At 39.7% G+C, this 8391-nt stretch overlaps 1 non-coding gene across 1 annotated transcript; it reads right to left on the minus strand.

The window, feature by feature from the left end:
- Window positions 1-7784: 7784 nt before the first annotated feature.
- On the minus strand, window positions 7785-7891 carry LOC112753834 (small nucleolar RNA R71). The gene has a single exon (XR_003178199.1). It is a non-coding gene; the product is annotated as a small nucleolar RNA R71 (small nucleolar RNA).
- Between the last annotated feature and the right edge of the window lie 500 nt (window positions 7892-8391).

The following is an 8391-nucleotide window of genomic DNA, read 5'->3' on the forward strand; positions in this document are numbered from 1 at the left end:
CAGAAGAGTGATTTTTATTTAAAAACTAATAAAAATATAATAAAAACTAATTAAAATATACTAAAAACATACTAAAAACAATGCCTAAAAGCGTATAAATTATCCGCTCATCACCTGGGCAGCTCATAAATCGCCCCAGTATTTTGCCTTTAAGTGGGGCACGTGTGAGTATCGGCGCGTACGCGCCATGTGCGCGTGCGCGTCGATTGGCTATTTCCTTATCCGCGCGTACACGCCTTGTGCGCGTGCGCGTCGCCATGCGATATCACTTCTGTGCGCGCCCGCCTTGTACGCTTGCACGCCCGTTGAAGCATTCCCAATCTTTGTTTCTTCATGCATTCTCCACTTTGTATGCTTTTCTCCTCATTTCTCCCATCTGATACTTGCCTTATGAACCTAAAATCACTCAACAAACACATCAAGGCATCGAATGGAATTAATGTGAGTTAAAATCACCAATTTAAGGGCCTAAAAAGCATGTTTTTACACTTAAGCATAATTCAAGGGAGAATTACAAAACCATACTATTTCATTGAATAAATGTGGGAAAAGGTGATAAAATCCCCTAAAATAAGCACAACATAAACCACGAAATCAGGGTTTATCAGTCGCACATACAATCAATGAATTGAACTCCATCTATGGTACAAGAGACTAAGCAAGGGCCCAGATCACCACATTTTTCCGGTATTGTTCCCGTTAAAGCCGAAATAGAACTCCCCAGTGGAATAGTTTCAAACTCATGGATTCTATCTTTGTTCATACACAAATACTTAAGAAACTTTGCATATTTAGGCACTTGATGGATAGCATCAAAGAGAAGGATAGTTACCTCAACTTTCTTAAACATTTCCACCATTTTGAGGTCAAGTTCTACACGCTTCTTGGTCCTTCATGCCAATGTAGGAAATAGGATTGGTTGAGCCACTTCCTCCAAGACTTGCTCATCTCTAGAGACTTTACTCCTTGGTTGAGGGACTTCATCTTCAACTACCTTATGTGCCTCATCCTCCTCTTCAATTTCTTTTATCGCAACCACATCCTCATCTTGAGTAACTATCATTGGGCTAGGTGCCTTTGGACTCCTCTCTTTTAATTGAGTTCCGAACCTCAAGGTAATGGCATTGATGCCACCCTTGGGGTTGGGTAGAGGTTGAGAGGGTATGGCACTAGAATTTGGAGCTTGAGGAGTGGAGGTAGAAGGTAGCTCCATGTGAGCAATGAGGGCTTGGAGAGTAGAAGTAAGGCCATTAAGGCTTGAGTTGAGTGTATTTTGGAGTTCTTTTTGCCCTTGGAGTATGGACCGGAGTGTCTCATCTTGATTGGAGGAAGGGGAAGGATAGGTGATTTGAGGGGCTTGTGATTAGTTGGGTTGAGGTGGTTGCCTATGAGGTGGTAGGTAGGTTTGGTAGTTTCTTTCTTGGTTTGGTTGTTGATGTGGAGGGTTTTGTGAGTATCGATTTTGTGAATTGTTGTTGTTTCATCTTTGGTTTCCTCCATTGTCCTTACCTCCTTATTGATAATTGTCCCTCCATCCTTGGTTGGAATTATCTCTCCAACCTTGATTATAGTTGTTACTCCCTTGATTGTAATTGCCTCCTTGTTGGGGGTACCCTTGGTTGAAATTTCCCCCTTGAGAATAGGATCCTTGACTAGCGCAATCATAGAAGGGGCGGTCATAGAAGTTGTGGGTAGCCGCCAAGGTGTTATCTTCTTGGAGACTTGGATATTCATCTGTATAGTGGGAGTAGCAAGAACAAATACTGCATATTCTTTGGGGGACCAATTGTTGGCTTTGTTGGTGTTGAGGAGGTGGTGGAGGTTGTTGTTGATGGAATGGAGGTTGTTGTTGATTTATTTGGAGTTGCTTTAGAATGCTTGTCATCTCGCACAAGGTTTTGATAAGGGTGGCGGTCTCACCACTAGAAGAAACTCATTAACAGCTCTAGGGTAATTGCTTCTTTGTCTAGCATGCAAGGTGGATTCGGCCAAATCGGAGATCAATTGCCATGCCTCCTTCTCCGTCCTATATTTTGTCAAAGAACCATTGCTTGAGGCATCTAGGAGGATCATGTCTTGTGGTTTCATTCCTTGACAAAAAAAGCTAATTAACACTAGAGTGTCAATCATGTGGTTGGGGCATGAGTCAAGAAGCTTTCAGAACTGCTCCCAATATTCATATAGAGTTTCCAATTCACCTTGGACAATGCATGAAATTTCTTTCCGTAACTTATTAGTCACCGCCGCGGGAAAGAATTTGTCTAAGAATGTTCTTCTAAGCAAGTCCCAATCACCAACAATCTCACTTGGCAAAGAGTAGAACCACTCTTTAGCTCTTCCTTCAAGAGAGAAAGGAAAAGCATACAACCAAACTGCAACTTCACTCGAGCCTTCCCGCCTAGTAGTAGAGCATACACCTTGGATGTCCTTAAAGTGTCTAATAGGATCTTGAGTGGGAAGTCCTTGATACTTGGAAGAAGATTGATTAAAGCCGTTTTAAGCTCAAAATTAGCATTCAAGTCCGGATGACGAATGTGAGTAGGTTGAAGAACAAAATCTGGAGCACCGGCTTCCTTGAGAGTGACTCGCCTTGGGGCGGCTATGGTGTTCATACCTAGATCAATAGAAGAGTTATTAGTAGTGTCTATGGAAGAGTAAACAGTGCCTTCTTCAAATGACGATTCGGAATTAACTTCGGATATGGTAGGTGAATTGGTAGGAACCTTTTTACCACCTCCAAAGGCTAACCGTCTCCGAGTTTGTCTAAGATTAAGGAAAGTTCTTTCTATTTCTGGATCAAATCTAGCTAAGCTCGGATCGGGTAAAAAACGCGTCATTCAAGGAAAGAGATAGTGAGCTCATGAAAATAGAGTGAACTAAACAAAGAGTAATCCAAACTAACATGTACAATCAAGCAAAATGCAAGTATGTACATATTCACATATCTACACTAACCAACAACATGGCACTCATGTGCACTCCTCGGCAACGGTGCCATTTTGATGACTGATTTTATGCCGGTATAGAATTTATCAATAAATCCAATCGTAGTATAGTCTAAATCAACACGTAATTCCACATCAAACAATCTAAAATCAATAACCGAGAGTGTATTGGTGTTTGGAGTTTCATATAAGAAAAGAACAAGCTAGTAGTGTGAGCTAGTAGTGTGAATGAAAATCAAACGATATAAAAGCCTTGGCTAAAAGTGAGAATTGAACTTCCTATCATCATTATTTCTATCAATTGTAATCACAATTAGTTATTGCTTCACTTAGTTAACCTATAGTATAAAGGAAAGTCAAGTGAAAGTAATCAATTTGGATTCACAAGTCCTAGCCTAACCCTAGGGAAGTCTAGCTTTGGTGACATACAAATCAATTAGCAATTTCCAATTGATAATCAACAAAAGTCATTAATAATTCAATTGTCTCCAATGTCTCAACTCCCAAGCCAAGTAGGAAAAGTCTACTCTATAGTTAAAGTTGCCATTTTCTCAAACACTTGGAGAGCAATGATGAGAGACATTGTAAAATTGAGAGTAAACTTGAAATCAAAGGTGTCCACTACAGGAGATTAACAACAATAAAACAATTGAAGGCTAAGAACTTGAATTACCTCAATGTATCAGTGGAAATAGAAGTAACAACATCCAAATGCTAAGATCCACAAGTAACTTGAACAACAAGAGCTAAATTGAGAATAGGAGAATCTAGATCTACAACTTGAAGCAATATAGAAGTGAATTGACAATAGATCTCACCAATGAATACAAGATAATTCCAAATTTGAGAAGCTAAACCCTAGAGAGAAGCTAGAGAGAAGTTAGATTTTCTCTCTCTACAAAATGTAACTTCCAACCAAAAATATCTAAAAATGAGTCAATAGATGAGAACCCCCTTCATCCCTTGGTCTTCTTATGGGTTTTGGCACTAGAATTAGTTCAATTGGGTCCCACAGCTTCTCTGATTTGCTGGGCACATTTTCCTCTTAAAAATCACGTAAGGACACCGACGCGTACGCGTACAGCACGCGTGCGCATCCCTAGGGTTTTCATGATCCACGCGCAAGCGCCATGCACGCGTGCGCGTCCATGAGGTTCTGGCTAAGCCACACGAATGCGCCAGCTTCTAGCTTTGGCTTCCTCGTGCCGATCCAGTGGCGCGCATCCACGTCTACGCACGAGGTACACGTGCGCGTCGCTGCTCAAGCTCCAAAACTTCATTTTCCAGGCTCCTTCCCTTTATGCATGCTTCCTCTCTCTCTTTTAAGCCATCCTGACCCTATAACTTCTGAAATCACTTAACAAACGGATCACGGCATCAAATGGTAATAAGGGAGGATTCAATTATGGCATATTTGGTGCAAAAGAAACATGTTTTCATCCATGAGGCAAAAATCAGAAAGGAAACACAAAACCATGCCTTTTCTATCAATAGGTGTGAAAGAACATTGATAAAACCCTCAAAATTCATGCAAGATAAACCCTAAAAACGGGGTTTCTCAGCGAGTCCAAGTATTACATATGGGATTACCCATATTTGTGGAGATGTGGTGCTGACCAAATAATTAGAAGGTGTATGCCACAAACCGAATTCTAGTCAATTTTAGAGGCCTGCCACTCTTCTGAGAGTGGTGGACACTTTGGTCCTCAAAGAACTGCTAGAAAAATTTTAGACTGCGAATTTTGGTGGCCTACACTTTTTAAGTATGCTACTATTTTTTTGTGACTCTTGCCCCAATGCCAAAGGTTTGGTAATATATCCAAGAGGGATGAGATGCCCCAACAACTTATGTTGTTTTGTGAAATTTTTTATGTTTGGGGTATTGACTTCATGGGTCCATTTCCAAACTTTAATTGTTTCTTATACATCTTGTTAGCTGTTGATTATGTTTCTAAATGGGTGGAAGTAATTTCTACCCGTACTGATGATGCTAACGTTGTTGTTTCTTTTTTTCGAAATAATATTATTTGTCGCTTTGGATCACCACGAGCAATCGTGAGTGATCAAGGCTCTCATTTCTGTAACAGGAGAATGACAGGTCTGCTGAAGAAACATGGCATTATTCACAAGGTGGCGACGGCTTACCATCCCCAAACCAATGGGCAAGCCGAGGTATCTAACAGAGAGATAAAGCGCATATTAGAAGAGATTGTCAAGCCTCATAGAAGAGACTGGAGTACTACACTTGTAGATGCGCTTTGGGCTTATCGGACAGCTTACAAGACACCCATCGGAATGAGTCCATTCCGCCTAGTCTACAAAAAGGCTTGTCACGTTCTAGTGGAGGTGGAGCACAAAGCTGACTGGGCGGTGAAGGAATGCAACTTAGGATTGGGGGGCGCCGGGGTTGAAAGAAAGCTGCAACTGCATGAATTGGAATGCCTTCGACTAGAAGCGTATGAGAACTCAAGGCTCTACAAAGAGAGGGTGAAGGCAGTGCATGACAAGAACATCAAGAGAAGAGAGTTTAGAGCTGGGAATTTAGTCCTCCTCTATAACTCAAGGTTGAGACTGACGCGTGAGCATCTTCTCTATCTTTTCCTAGTGAATTTGCATTCAAATTGTTGAGTTTAATCAAGAATTAATTATCTTTTAGCCACTATGGATGCTACTTTGTGTCGTGTGCAATTTTTTTATTTTAGGTAGCATTCGGATGGATTGATGGAGTTTTTGCAGAAAAAGAGAAGAAGGCGAATGATGCTGTCAACCCTGACCTCTCTACACTCAAACCTGAATAAGTCAAGCTACAAAGGTCTAATTGACGTGATTTCAGTGGCATTGGAAAGCTAACTTTTAGGGCTTTCCAACGATATATAATAGTGCACACTTTTTCTCCAGCAAACTCTGCCCACTCCACGTTAAACTTGGCCCCTGCCAAGTTCAGCATGGACTTGAAAACTCCCAGGAAAGCACACGCCACATCCCATGCTGAACTTGGGAAAAGCCAAGTTCAGCGTGGACTCAAAGCAAAAGCATGAATCAATACTGCCTCCTCCACATTGAACTTGAGGTTTCCTAAGTTCAGCGTGGACCCTCAACACGCAAGTGGTCCCCAGGCTTTCATACAAAGCTGCGCATGAAGACAAATTTATTCTAATTGAATTTGTATTTTATTTTAAAATAGGAAAAATATTATTTTAGTTTTAGAAAAATAATTTACATTAATTAGGATTAGATATAAAAGGGAAAAGAATCAGCCCTTTGGGTTCTTCTCCTCTCTTCTACCTCATTCCGCAATTTACAATTTACCTGAATCCTTATTTTCTCTCTGAACCATGAGCAACTAAACCTCCACTGTTGATATTATTATTTTTCTATTTTAATTTATGTACTGATTTATAATTCAAGAATAGTTTTTATTCTTTATTTTATGAATTTGGGTAGAACGGAAGTATGACCCTTGTTCTAATTGAGTTCTTGTATAACTTGGAAAAGCTCTTTACTTGAACAACAGCTTGAAAACAATTTCTCCTAAACTTCTAATTATCTGGACTTAATCGGATACGTGACATATAATCCTTTTATATTTGGGTAATTAGAATTTCTGTGGCACATAAACTAGAATTGAACTTCATCCTCTAATTGGAATTAAGTGACCAAGGAATTGGCGGTTGATGAAAGTTAGAGTAGACTAAGAAGGTCTAAGGAATTAGGGCTTAGTCATATATAGTTTGCCATGAATTGAATCTTACATGATTAAAATAGTTAGTAAGAAAAGTCAATCCAAAAATAGATATCTCTGAAGCCTTAACTGTGTCTCCATATATTATTCTCATCAATTTACTGCTTGCTGTTTTAATTTCTGAATTATTGTTTAATGCTTTTGAATACCAAAATACTCTTTTCTATTTGTCTAACGAAGTAAATCACTTAACCATTGTTTCTTGATCCATCAATCCTTATGGGATCGACCTTCATTCACCTGAGGTACTACTTGGTACGACCCGGTGCACTTGCCGGTTAGTTTGTGGTTATAAATTTCGCACCAAGTTTTTGGCGCCGTTGCCGGGGATTCACGGTGATTGACAACTATTCATTGTTTGATTGCTTAGATTAGATAATTTTTCTTTTAATTAATATTTTATTATTATTAATTTTTATTTTTTCATTTCTTTTGTTTCTTTTATTATTTTTTTCTACTTGCTTTTCGTTTCCCATCCCCCTGTCCCCTGTCCCCTGTTTTCTTTTTCTTTTTACTTCCTTTTAATTTTTCTTATTTAAATCTCGTCCGTTCTTTCTTTTATTTTTTTATTTTCATTTTTTTATTTTCATTTTGTTAGACTTTGATCCTGAACCTGAAAGGACTTTGAGGCGGCGTTTGTAACAAGCAAGACTTTACAAGGCTGCAGAGTCCACTATGGATCATAATAATGCTGTTAATGCCAATGTGACAAATCCAGTTGGGAATGAGCAACCTAGAAGAGTGCTTGGCTCTTACACTGCTCCTAATACAGATATTTAGGGCAAAAGTATTGTGGTGCCTCCAATAGCTGCAAATAATTTTGACCACAGCTAGTTACTCTTGTGCAACAAAATTGTCAGTATCATGGACTCCCTCAGGAAGAACCAAATGAGTTTATTTCTAATTTTCTGTTGATTTGTGATACTGTAAAGACCAATGGAGTGAATTCTGAGGTGTACAAACTCATGGTCTTCCCATTTGCTGTGAGGGATAGGGCAAAGTTGTGGTTAGATTCTCAACCCAAGGAGAGTCTGGATACTTGGGACAAGGTTGTCACTGGCTTTCTGACTAAATTTTTCCCACCTCAAAAGCTGACTAAGCTAAGGGTGGAGGTTCAGACTTTCAGACAGAAAGATGGTGAGACCCTTTATGAAGCTTGGGAGAGATTCAAGCTACTGACTAGGCAATGACCTCCAGATATATTCTCTAGATGAACTCAACTGGATATCTTTTATGAGGGATTATGTGAGATGCCAAGATGTGCTTGGATAATTCTGCAGGTGGTTCTTTGCACATGAAGAAGACACCAGAGGAGACTATTGAGCTTCTTGAGTTGGTTGCTAACAACCAATACTTATATTCCTCCAACAGGAATCCTTTGCACTCTAAGACCTCTCAGAAGAGAGGCGTGTTGGAAGTGGAAGCTGTTAATGCTCTTCTTGCTCAGAACAAGCTTTTGTCTCAGCAAATAAATCTGATTACTCAACGGTTGAGTGGAATGCAAAGTTCAGCTGTCAATACTCAGAATGCCCTCCAAGAAACCTCTTATGACAAGATAGGTAATTTTATGAAAAATGAAAATTATGATTATGCTCAATTTTCTTCTGAACAGGTCAATTACATGGGGAGTGCTCCTAGAAATCCCAATAATGATCCCTATTCTAAGACCTACAATCAGGGGTGGAGAGAGCAACCTCAGAGGCT

This window comes from Arachis hypogaea, chromosome 15 (genome assembly GCF_003086295.3).
Source record: "Arachis hypogaea cultivar Tifrunner chromosome 15, arahy.Tifrunner.gnm2.J5K5, whole genome shotgun sequence".
Classification (NCBI taxonomy): Eukaryota; Viridiplantae; Streptophyta; class Magnoliopsida; order Fabales; family Fabaceae; genus Arachis; species Arachis hypogaea.